Here is a 12,629-nt window from a genome sequence, read left to right as displayed (position 1 = left end):
GGGGCACTTTATATATGACAGAAAAAGTCAAAGTCTCTTTCTAAAACAGTCTTCTAGATGCATCAGTATTTGCTGTCTTCACTATGAAAATCACCAATCTGATGACCTGACCTTGAAATATATAGCAACAACCTTATTATTTTCCTCAATTAAGCTATAGTAGTTAAGGGTGACAAAGAAGGGTAACTGGCACATTTAAGTATTCATAAATGTTTGTGGAATGAAATAAATAAATATATTATTTAATTATGACTGGATTTACACCATAAGGCTGATATTTGTTTCCTAATGGACAACAACCAAATGTAATTTAGAGAATTAATCACTGAAACATTGAAATTACTTGATATTCTGTAGAAAAAAAATTTTTTTTACAAATGTGACCAATAAATTAACAGATCTTCTATCACTCCAGTTAGCCACTAATAACTCTAAAGTGGCCCTTCCTAACAAGATAATTATGTCTTTTAGATTTGAATAAAAGATCATTTACAATCATCTTTTCTACAAAGTTAGGAATTTCAGAATGTGGCAAAAAACAGTTGTACCTTATTTTTTACTTTTATAAAATATCAACATTAGAAGCACTGAGATGTTGTAGTGAAGAGCCTAGCCTGTGATTTTCAAACAGCTGTGATTTTCTGAAAACTGCTTTTCAAAAATCAGGTTATTTAATTGATCCAATTTTACTGAAAAAAAATGTTATCTAACTCAGATCTGGATTAGCATTTACGCATCTTCTAATCTGTGGTGGGATGACCTCAGTACAAATATCTGTTTGGCTGCCTTGGCTGAGTTCACATACAACCATCTGTTTATGGAAGGATAACCTCTTCAGAATTGATCAGAACCTTTGATGAGACATTAAGAGCACAGATATTTTTTTCAATATTGTTGTACTTTCATACCATGTTACACTGAATAACAATAAAGCGGAAGAATCTCCATGTTCTAAGGTGTATCAATCAGTCAGTGACACACTAGTTGAAACAGTCCAAATTCTTCCATAGAAAGTTGAACTTCAGTATAAATGAAGACCAAAATAAGTGGACCTGTTTAATCTGACATTCAGAGTTTTAACAAATATCTCTGAAAAATCTATAACAAAAGTTATAAGTAATAACCTATTAGAAACAAAAAAAAAGCAACTTCTGATTATAAACTGGTACTGTCATTTATTTTACATTAAAGAGAATGGGGAAAACAATTTCAAGAAAAATAAATCTAAAACTTTGAAAAAAATTGATTTTGCTTTGATTGAGAAACAAAAGGAAAATAACACCTACCAGTTTGTCAACATGATAATAAATTTGATGATTAAAAATTGCCTACAAGGTGATGAGAATCATGAATATTTTAAATTTTTTATAGAATAGTAGAACAACGGTAATCATATTTATAAAAACAAGAGCACATATTATATCATAAAATGTGGCATTCTTGAGCTACTTGAAACCACTGTAGCCTGCTGTTGAGCTATTTCAGGTGTATTATCATTGAGGCTCTCAATATACTTAAAAAATGGAAACTCTTATGATGATTATTATCTCAGTCAATATAAGCTATGTGTTCTGTATAAGCATAAAATCTTAGTAGCTAATGCAGCCAAAGTATCTCTCTTTTTTTATTTTTATTATTTTTTTAAATTTTATTTATTTATTTATTTATTTTGCAATACTTGGGTCTCTCACTGTTGTGGCCTCTCCCATTGTGGAGCACAGGTTCCTGACATGCAGGCTCAGCAGTCATGGCTCACGGGTCCAGCTGCTCCACAGCATGTGGGATCTTCCTGGACCAGGGCACGAATCCGTGTCCCCTGCAATGGCAGGCGGACTCTCAACAACTGTGCCACCAGGGGAGCCCAGTATCCCTCTGTTTTTAATTGAGGGACTTTAAGGTTTTGTTTGTGTTCATTTATTTTTTTATTTTTTGTACTTTTTCCCTTGCTCATACAAAATCTGCTGCAGGTTTTTCTGGGTTATTGCCAAGGGAGTTGACTTCCATTTTGTGGCTTAAACATCTCAACACATGCTTCCATGATCACCACAAGAGAGAATAATCTTGCACTAGCAATTGAAAGCTTTGGCCATGAAGAGACACATGCCATCTCTGCCCCAAACCATTGGCCAAAATTAGTTGCATGGCACTGTCTAGCTAAAGGATAAGGGTAGGAAATATAATCCTGGGACCTGAAAGAAAAAAAAAAAACACAAAAAAACTAGATATATGTGAGCAAACATACATTTGTATATGTGTGGATGTAGATTGTCTATGCACATAAATATATATGTATATATGCATATAATATGTATGTATGTATATAGTATTCTTTATTTTGAAGATTAAACATTAACATGTGTGATGATGTTAGATGAGCTTGAGAAATGTTTTAATTTTGCCATCTTGCATCTTTTGTTACTATTTTTCTTGAGTCAAAATTTAAAAAGAAATCAAACAATGGCAAATCCTAATTTCACTTTTATCAAACCATTTTCCCTCACACTATTATTTTCACCTTTCAGGAAAATATAGTTTAGGGTACACATTTTTAAAAATAATTAGAATATTTTTGCCCATATTTCTTTTCTCTTATGGTAATTTAATTGTGGTGTCTGCAAAAAACAAATGGGATTACTTTAAATTTTATTGGTTGAGATATCAGATTTATGGCTTCCTCGGTGCATGTCTTATACATGAGGTTTAGTTCTGGGCTTGAAACTTTAATTTATTTCATTGTATCTACTTCTGTATTTTTTTCACAAAGAAGAATCATGGTTTATATACCTTTTACTTTTATTTTCAGAAAAATGAACTCCCAAAATAATATGTTTGTTTGTTTTTCAGATTACTCTGGGCAAGGTATTTGAGATAAAATGGATCCATAGAAAAGACTAGAAGCAACCAAAAGATTCAGAGAGTACATAATGAATAGGTATATTCATAAATGCATAACTTCCATAGTAGTTCTATTTCAGATAAATCAGAAAGCAAATGTTAACTGCCTCTACACCCTTGATTTTTTTTTTTTTTTTTTTTTTTTGTGGTACGTGGGCCTCTCACTGTTGTGGCCTCTCCCGTTAGGGAGCACAGGCTCTGGATGCACAGGCTCAGCGGCCATGCCTCACAGGACCGCAGCTCCATGGCATGTAGGATCTTCCTGAACCGGGGCACGAACCTGTGTCCCCTGCATCGGCAGGTGGACTCTCAACCACTGTGCCACCAGGGAAGCCCTACAGCCTTGATTTTATGGACAAGAATAGGTCCAGCTAGGTGTTGGTGACCACCAGCATCTAATTTCAAAGTCTTCTTAGTGCAGGAAATGAAGATAAAGAGAATGCAGTCTAAATTCTCTAGCTTAACAGGCTTGAGATTCTTATTCAAAAGTAAACATTGTCTAATTATTATGTTCCCACATACAAATGTTTACCTAACTAACTTCAGCAGAGTGTATCTTTGTTTAAGAATTTGGTGAAGGAGAGGGGGATGATGGCAGAAGAGTAAGATGCGGAGATCACCTTCCTCCCCACAGATACATCAGAAATACATCTATACATGGAACAACTCCTACAGAACACCTACTGAACGCTGGCAGAAGACCTCAGACCTCCCAAAATGCAAGAAACTCCCCACGTACCTGAGTAGGGCAAAAGAAAAAAGAATAAACAGAGACAAAAGAATAGGGACAGGACCTGCACCAGTGGGAGGGAACTGTGAAGGAGGAAAGGTTTCCACACACTAGAAGCCCCTTTGTGAACGGAGACTGTGGGTGGCAGAGGGGGGAAGCTTCAGAGCCGTGGAGGAAAGCACAGCAACAAGGGAGCAGAGGGCAAAATGGAGAGATTTCCACACAGAGGATCAGTGTCAACAAGCACTCACCAGCCCTAGAGGCTTGTCTGCTCACCCGCTGGGGCAGGCGGGGCTGGGAGCTGAGGCTCAGGCTTCGGTGGAGCTCAGGGAGAGGACTGGGGTTGGCAGTGTGAACAGAGCCTGCAGGGGTTTAGTGCACCACAGCTAGCCGGGAGGAAGTCCAGGAAAAAGTCTGGACCTGCCAAAGAGACAAGAGACATTTTCTTCCCTCTGTGTTTCCTGGGGCACAAGTAGAGGGGATTAAGAGCGCTGCTTAAAGGAGCTCCAGAGACAGGCACGAGCTGCGGCTAACAGCGGACCTTAGAGACAGACATGAGACACTAAGGCTGCTGCTGGCACCACCAAGAAGCCTGTGTGCAAGCACAGATCACTATCCACACTTCCCTTCCTGAGAGCCTGTGCAGCCTGTCACTGTTGGGGCCCCGGATCAGGGACAAATTCCCCGGGAAAATGCATGGTGCGCCTCAGGCTGGTGCAACCTCATGCCTGCCTCTGCCGCCGCAGGCTTGTCCTGCACTCTGTACCACTACCTACCCCTGACCTGAGTGAGCCAGAGTCCCCAAATCAGTGGCTCCTTTAACCCCGTCCTGTCTAAGCAAAGAAGAGACGCTCTCTGGCGACCTACATGCAGAGGCAGGGCTAAATTCAAAGATGAAACCTGGGAGCTGTGCGAACAAAGAAGAGAAAGGGAATTCTCTCCCAGCAGCCTCCGGAGCAGCGGATTAAAGCTGCACAATCAACTTGATGTACCCTGCATCTGTGGAATACCTGAATAGACAACGAATCATCCCAAATTGAGGAGGTGGACTTCTTGAGAGTAAGATTTATTATTTTTTCCCCTTATCCTCTTTTTATGAGAGTGTATGTGTATGCTTCTGTGTGAGATTTTGTCTGTATAGCTTTGCTTTCACCATATGTCCTAGGGTTCTATCCATCTGTCTTTTATTTGTTTTCTTGTGTTTTTTTAATTTTTAAAATATATTGTTTTTCTTAATAATTATTTTTTATTTTAATAACTATTTTATTTTACCTTAGTTTATGTTATTTTCTTTTATCCTCTTTCTTTCTACTTTTTCTCCATTTTATTCTGAGCCTTGTGGATGAAAGGCTCTTGGTGCTGCAGACAAGAGTCAGTGCTGTGCCTCTGAGGTGGGAGAGCCAACTTCAGGACACTGGTCCACAAGAGACCTCCCAGCTCCACATAATATCAAATGGTGAAAATCTCCCAGAGATCTCCATCTCAACACCAGCACCCAGCTTCACTCAACGACCAGCAAGCTACAGTGCTGGACAGCCTATGCCAAACAACTAGCAAGACAGGACCACAACCCCATCCATTAGTAGAGAGGCTGCGTAAACTCATAATAAGGCCACAGACACCCCAAAACACACCACCAGATGTGGACCTGCCCATCAGAAAGACAAGATCTAGCCTCATCCATCAGAACACAGGCACTAGTCCCTTCCACCAGGAAACCTACAAAACCCACTGAACAAACTTTCGCCACTGGGGACAGACATGAAAAACAATGGGAACTACGAACCAGCAGCCTGCAAAAAGGAGACCCCAAACACAGTAAGATAAACAAAATGAGAAGACAGAAAAACACACAGCAGATGAAGAGGAAGATAAAAACCCACCAGACCTAACAAACGAAGAGGAAATAGGCAGTCTACTTGAAAAAGAATTCAGAGTAATAATAGTAAAGATGATCCAAAATCTTGAAAATAGAGTAGACAAAGTGCGAGAAACATTTAACAAGGACCTAGAAGAACTAAACATGAAACAAGAAATGATGAACAACACAATAAATGAAATTAATACTCTAGAAGAGATCGATAGCAGAATAACTGAGGCAGAATAAAGTATAAGTGACCTGGAAAATAAAGTAGTGGAAATAACCATGGCAGAGCAGAATAAAGAATGAAAGGAACTGAGAACAGTCTCAGAGACCACTGGGACAACATTAAACACACTAACATTCTAATTATAGGAGTTCCAGAAGAAGAAGACAAAAAGAACGGGACTGAGAAAATATTTGAAGAGATTATAGTTGAAAACTTCCCTAATATGGGAAAGGAAATAGTTAATCAAGTCCAGGAAGCACAGAGAGTCCCATACAGGATGAATACAAGGAGAAATACACCAAGACACATATTAATCAAACTGTCAAAAATTGAATACAAAGAAAACATACTAAAAGCAGCAAGGGAAAAACAACAAATAACACACAAGGGAATCCACATAAGGTTAACAGCTGATCTTTCAGCAGAAACTCTGCAAGCCAGAAGGGACTGGCAGGACATATTTAAAGTGATGAAGGAGAAAAACCTGCAACCAAGATTACTCTTCCCAACAAGGATCTCATTTAGATTTGATGGAGAAATTAAAATCTTTACAGACAAGCAAAAACTGAGAGAGTTCAGCACCACAAAACCAGCTTTACAACAAATGCTAAAGGAACTTCTCTAGGTAAGAAACACAAGGGAAAGAAAAGACCTATAATAACGAACCCAAAACAATTTAGAAAATGGGAATAGGAACTTACATAATGATAATTACCTTAAATGTAAATGGATTAAATGCTCCCACCAAAAGACACAGACTAGCTGAATGGATCCAAAAACAAGACCCATATATATGCTGTCTACAAGAAACCCACTTCAGACCTAGAGACACATACAGACTGAAAGTGAGGGGATGGAAAAAGATATACCAAGCAAATGGAAACCAAAAGAAAGCTGGAGTAGCAATTCTCATACCAGAAAAAATAGACTTTAAAATAAAGACTATTAGAAGTGACAAAGAAGGACATTACATAATGATCAAGGGAGCGACCGAAGAAGAATATATAACAATTGTAAATAATTATGCACCCAACATAGGGGCACCTCAATACATAAGACAAATACATCCATAAAAGGGGAAATCGACAGTAACACATTCATAGTAGGGGACTTTAACACCCCACTTTCACCAATGGACAGATCATCCAAAATGAAAATAAATAAGGAAACACAAGCTTTAAATGATATATTAAACAAGATGGACTTAATAGATATTTATAGGACATTCCATCCAAAAACAACAGAATACACCTTTTTCTCAAGTGCTCATGGAACATTCTCCAGGATAGATCATATCTTGGGTCACAAATCAAGCCTTGATAAATTTAAGAAAATTGAAATTGTATCAAGTATCTTTTCCGACCACAATGCTATGAGATTAGATATCAATTACAGGAAAAGATCTGTAAAAAATACAAACACATGGAGGCTAAACAATACACTACTTAATAACGAAGTTATCACTGAAGAAATCAAAGAGGAAATCAAAAAATACCTAGAAACAAATGACAATAGAGACACGACAACCAAAAACCTATGGGATGCAGGAAAAGCAGTTGTAAGAGGGAAGTTTATAGCAATACCATCCTACCTTAAGAAACAAGAAACATCTTGAATAAACAACCTAACCTTGCACCTAAAGCAATTAGAGAATGAAGAACAAAAAAACTCCAAAATTAGCAGAAGAAAGAAATCATAAAAATCTGATCAGAAATGAAGGAATTGGTAGAAAAGATCAATAAAACTAAAAGGTGGTTCTTTGAGAAGGTAAACAAAATTGATAAACCATTAGCCAGACACATCAAGAAAAGAAGGTAGAAGACTCAATACAATAGAATTAGAAATGAAAAAGGAGAAGTAACAACTGACATTGCAGAAATACAAAAGATCATGAGAGATTACTACAAACAACTCTATGCCAATAAAATGGACAACCTGGAAGAAATGGACAAATCCTTAGAAATGTACAACCTACCAAGACTGAACCAGGAAGAAATAGAAAATATGATCACACCAATCACAAGCACTGAAATTGAAACTGTGATTAAAAATCTTCCAACAAACAAAAGCCCAGGACCAGATTGCTTCACAGGCGAATTCTATCAAACATTTAGAGAAGAGCTAACACCTATCCTTCACAAACTCTTCCAAAATATAGCAGAGCGAGGAAAACTCCCAAACTCATTCTACGAGGCCACCATCACCCTGGTACCAAAATCAGACAAGGATATCACAAAGAAAATAAACTACAGGCCAATATCACTGATGAACATAGATGCAAAAATCCTCAACAAAATATTAGCAAACAGAATCCAACAGCACATTAAAAGGATCATACACCATGATCAAGTGGGGTTTATTCCAGGAATGCAAGGATTCTTCAATATATGCAAATAAATCAATGTGATACACCATATTAACAAACTGAAGGAGAAAAACCATATGGTCATCTGAATAGATGCAGAGAAAGCTTTGACAAAATTCAACACCCATTTATGATAAAAACCCTGCAGAAACCAGTCATAGAGTGAACTTTCCTCAATATAATAAAGGCCATATATGACAAACCCACAGCCAACATCATCCTCAATGGTGAAAAACAGAAAGCATTTCCACTAAGATCAAGAACAAGACAAGGTTGCCCACTCTCACGTCTCTTATGCAGCATAGTTTTGGAAGTTTTAGGCACAGCAATCAGAGACGAAAAGGAAATAAAAGGATTCCAAATCGGAAAAGAAGGAGTAAAGCTGTCACTGTTTGAAGATGACATGTTACGATACATAGAGCATCCTAAAGATGCTACCAGAAAACTACTAGAGCTAATCAATGAATTTGGTAAAGTAGCAGGATACAAAATTAATGCACAGAAATCTCTGGCATTCCTATACACTAATGATGAAAAATCTGAAAGTGACATCAAGAACACACTCCCATTTACCATTGCAACAAAAAGAATAAAATATCTAGGAATAAACCTACCTAAGGAGACAAAAGACCTGTATGCAGCAAATTATAAGACACTAATGAAAGAAATTAAAGATGTTACAAATAGATGGAGAGATATACCATGTTCTTGGATTGGAAGAATCAACATTGTAAAAATGACTACTACCCAAAGAAATCTACAGATTCAATGCAATCCCTATCAAACTACCACTGGCATTTTTCATAGAAATAAAACAAAAAATTTCACAATTTGTATGGAAACACAAAAGACCCTGAATAGCCAAAGCCATCTTGAGAACGAAAAATGGAGCTGTAGGAATCAGGCTCCCTTACTTCAGACTATACTACAAAGCTACAGTAATCAAGACAGTATTGTAGGTCTTCCCTGGTGGCACAGTGGTTGAGAGTCTGCCTGCCAATGCAGGGGATACGGGTTCATGCCCTGGCCCGGGAAGATCCCACATGCTGCAGAGCGGCTGGGCCTGTGAGCCATGGCCACTGAACCTGTGCGTCTGGAGACTGTGCTCAGCAACTGGAGAGGCCACAACAGTGAGAGGTCCGTGTACCTCCCCCCAAAAAGAAAAATAAAAAATAAAAAAGACAGTATGGTACTGGCACAAAACCAGAAATATATATCAGTGGAATAGGGTAGAAAGCCCAGAGATAAACCTACGCACATATGGTCACCTTACCTTTGATAAAGGAGGCAGGAATATACAGTAGAGAAAGGACAACCTCTTCAATAATTGGTGCTGGGAAAACTGGACAGGTACATGTAAAAGTATGAGATTAGATCACTCCCTAACACCATACACAAAAATAAGCTCAAAATGGATTAAAGACCTACATGTAAGGCCAGAAACTACCAAACTCTTAGAGGAAAACATAGGCAGAACACTCTGTGACATAAATCACAGCAAGATCCTTTTTGACCCATCTCCTAGAGAAATGGAAATAAAAACAAAAATAAACAAATGGGACCTAATGAAACTTCAAAGTTTTGCACAGCAAAGGGAGCCATAAAGAACACCAAAGGATAAGCCTTAGAATGGGAGAAATTATTTTCAAATGAAGCAACTGACAAAGGATTCATCTCCAAATTTACAAGCAGCTCATGCAGCTCAATAACAAAACAACAAACAGCCCAATCCAAAAATGGGCAGAAGACCTAAATAGACATTTCTCCAAAGAAGATATACAGACTGCCAACAAACACATGAAAGAATACTCAACATCATTAATCATTAGAGGAATGCAAATCAAAATTACAATGAGATATCATCTCACACCAGTCAGAATGGCCATAATCAAAAAATCTAGAAATGGGCTTCCCTGGTGGCGCAGTGGTTGAGAGTCTGCCTGCCGATGCAGGGGACACGGGTTCGTGCTCCAGTCTGGGAAGATCCCACCTGCCGCGGAGCGACTGGGCCCGTGAACCATGGCCGCTGGGCCTGAGCGTCCGGAACCTGTGCTCCGCAACGGGAGAGGCCACAACAGTGAGAGGCCCGTGTATCACAAAAAACAAACAAAAAAAAATCTAGAAACAATAAATGCTGGAGAGGGTGTGGAGAAAAGGGAACACTCTTGCACTGCTGGTGGGAATGTGAATTGGTACAGACACTATGGAGAACAGTATGGAGGTTCCTTAAAAAACTACACATAGAACTACCATATGACCCAGGAATCACACTACTGTGCATATACCCTGAGAAAACCATAATTCAAAAAGTGTAATGTACCAAAATATTCATTGCAGCTCTATTTACAATAGTCAGGAGATGGAAACAACCTAAGTGTCCATCATCAGATGAATGGATAAAGAAGATGTGGCACATATATACAATGGGATATTACTCAGCCATAAAAAGAAACAAAATTGAGCTATTTGTAATGAGGTGGATGGACCTAGAGTCTGTCATGCAGAGTAAAATAAGTCAGAAACAGAAAGACAAATACTGTATGCTAATACATATATATGGAATTTAAGCAAAAAAAAAATGTCATGAAGAACCTAGTGGTAAGACAGGAATAAAGACTCAAACCTACTAGAAAAGGGACTTGAGGATATGGGGGGGGAAGGGTAAACTGTGACAAAATGAGAGAGTGGCATGGACATATATACACTACCAAACGTAAAATGGGAGATCAGCTCGGTGCTTTGTGACCACCTAGAAGGGTGAGATAGGGAGGGTGAAAGAGAGGGAGACGCAAGAGGGAAGAGATATGGGAACATATGCATATGTATAACTGATTCACTTTGTTATAAAGCACAAACTAACACACCATTTTAAAGCAATTATATTCCGATAAAGATGTAAAAAAAAAAAAAAAGAAAGAATTTGGTGGGTGGCAATTTGGGAGGTTTCAGCTAGAATCTTTTGCCTTACTTGGACTGCATCTGGGAGCGATGTAAAGACCAATAATCTGATCATTTAATTTTGTTGATGTTAGAATGTTCAAAAGGGTTGGGAAGGGATCTCAACTCACAAAGCTCACTAGATAGTGGCAAGATTAGTATACATCCCTCATAAGTTACATAGTATCTGTTCCATTTCAAAGCAAGCTTTTTTTTAAGGTAACTACCTGAAATCATACTTTTGATTAGCTTTCCAAACATAACTTAGCCTTCTTTAAATTTATCTGTTTCAAGCTCTGCCATTTTTAATCTTGTCTCATTTTATGCTTTCCACTCGGTGCATCAACTAAATCTAAAATAAGTATCACCTAAATAACTTTAACAAAAAATAAGAAGAATCGGTCTATTTACCTGAATAAATGAATGCATTTCTTTCTTTCCTTTTATTACTGATACACTATCAGCCTTGTCCCAGCCTCCTACTGCACAGGTCAAAACAGTCGGAGAAAAATTACACGCCGAGAAGATTGTTAGCAATATAAATTCATAGTCACTGACCTCAGCTGGACCTCAATACTTGTTGAAATTTTTATTATTACATTTGTTTTGTCTAGTTTTTATGGGCAAATTTTCTGTTCTCCACTCTTCTACCTGCACGACTCTCAGCAGATGACTTTGCCTCCTATTTCACTCAACTGCACTGCTTCACCATTCTTCAATTCACACAACTGATGCAAAATTTGGCATATTCCAAGTTTTCCTAATTGAGTGATGGTAACTTCATAACATGTTGTTTCTACTTCATAGAAAAAATAAAGTCTGTCAGAAGCAACCACTCCAAATTCCTGCCACCAAGTCTTCAATTCTACTTGTATCCGCACTTATTTATTTGTAATATTTGCAAGTAGTATTTTTCAATAGACCCTAATTTTCTCTCAATAATATCTTTAGGGAATATCCATGTTGGAGGATGTCCATGTCTGGGTGAGTGTGCATGTCTCATATTGGTTGCATCTAACTGCTGCATTGTGTACAGTGGTGTATATCCATCCCAGTTTTATTCCCCCAGTGCTGGATTTCTGAGTAGCCTCCAACTTCCCTCTACCATAAACAACTCTGTGACGAATTTCCTCAAACATCTATGTATGTGAGAATTGCTGAAGTTGACGTATTTAAGAAGCAGGATTTTTACCTACACCTACTTTGAGTACAACTATTTATAAATAGAATGGCTTAAGTTCCTTTATATTCTCAACTACAGTGGTTCACCATTCTTCAGTTCACACAACTGATATAAATTTGGCATATTCTAGGTTTTCCTAATGGAGTGATGGTAACTTCAAACATGTTTTTATTTTTTTATTCCAGTTTTATTGAGATATAATTGACATATAGCCCTGTATGAGTTCAAGATGAACATAATAATGATCTGATTTACATACAAAATGAAATGATTATCACAAAAAGTATAGTGAACATCCCTCATCTCATACAGATACAAAATACAAAAAAGAAATAATTTTTTTTGTGTGTGATGTGAACTCAGGATTTACTCTCTTAACAACTTTCATGTAAACATACAGCAACTTTAATATATAACATACAGCAATGT

Source organism: Globicephala melas, chromosome 18 (assembly GCF_963455315.2).
Source record: "Globicephala melas chromosome 18, mGloMel1.2, whole genome shotgun sequence".
Lineage (NCBI taxonomy): Eukaryota > Metazoa > Chordata > Mammalia > Artiodactyla > Delphinidae > Globicephala > Globicephala melas.
The sequence above is the reverse complement of the archived record's forward strand: the minus strand, read 5'-3'. Positions refer to the sequence as shown.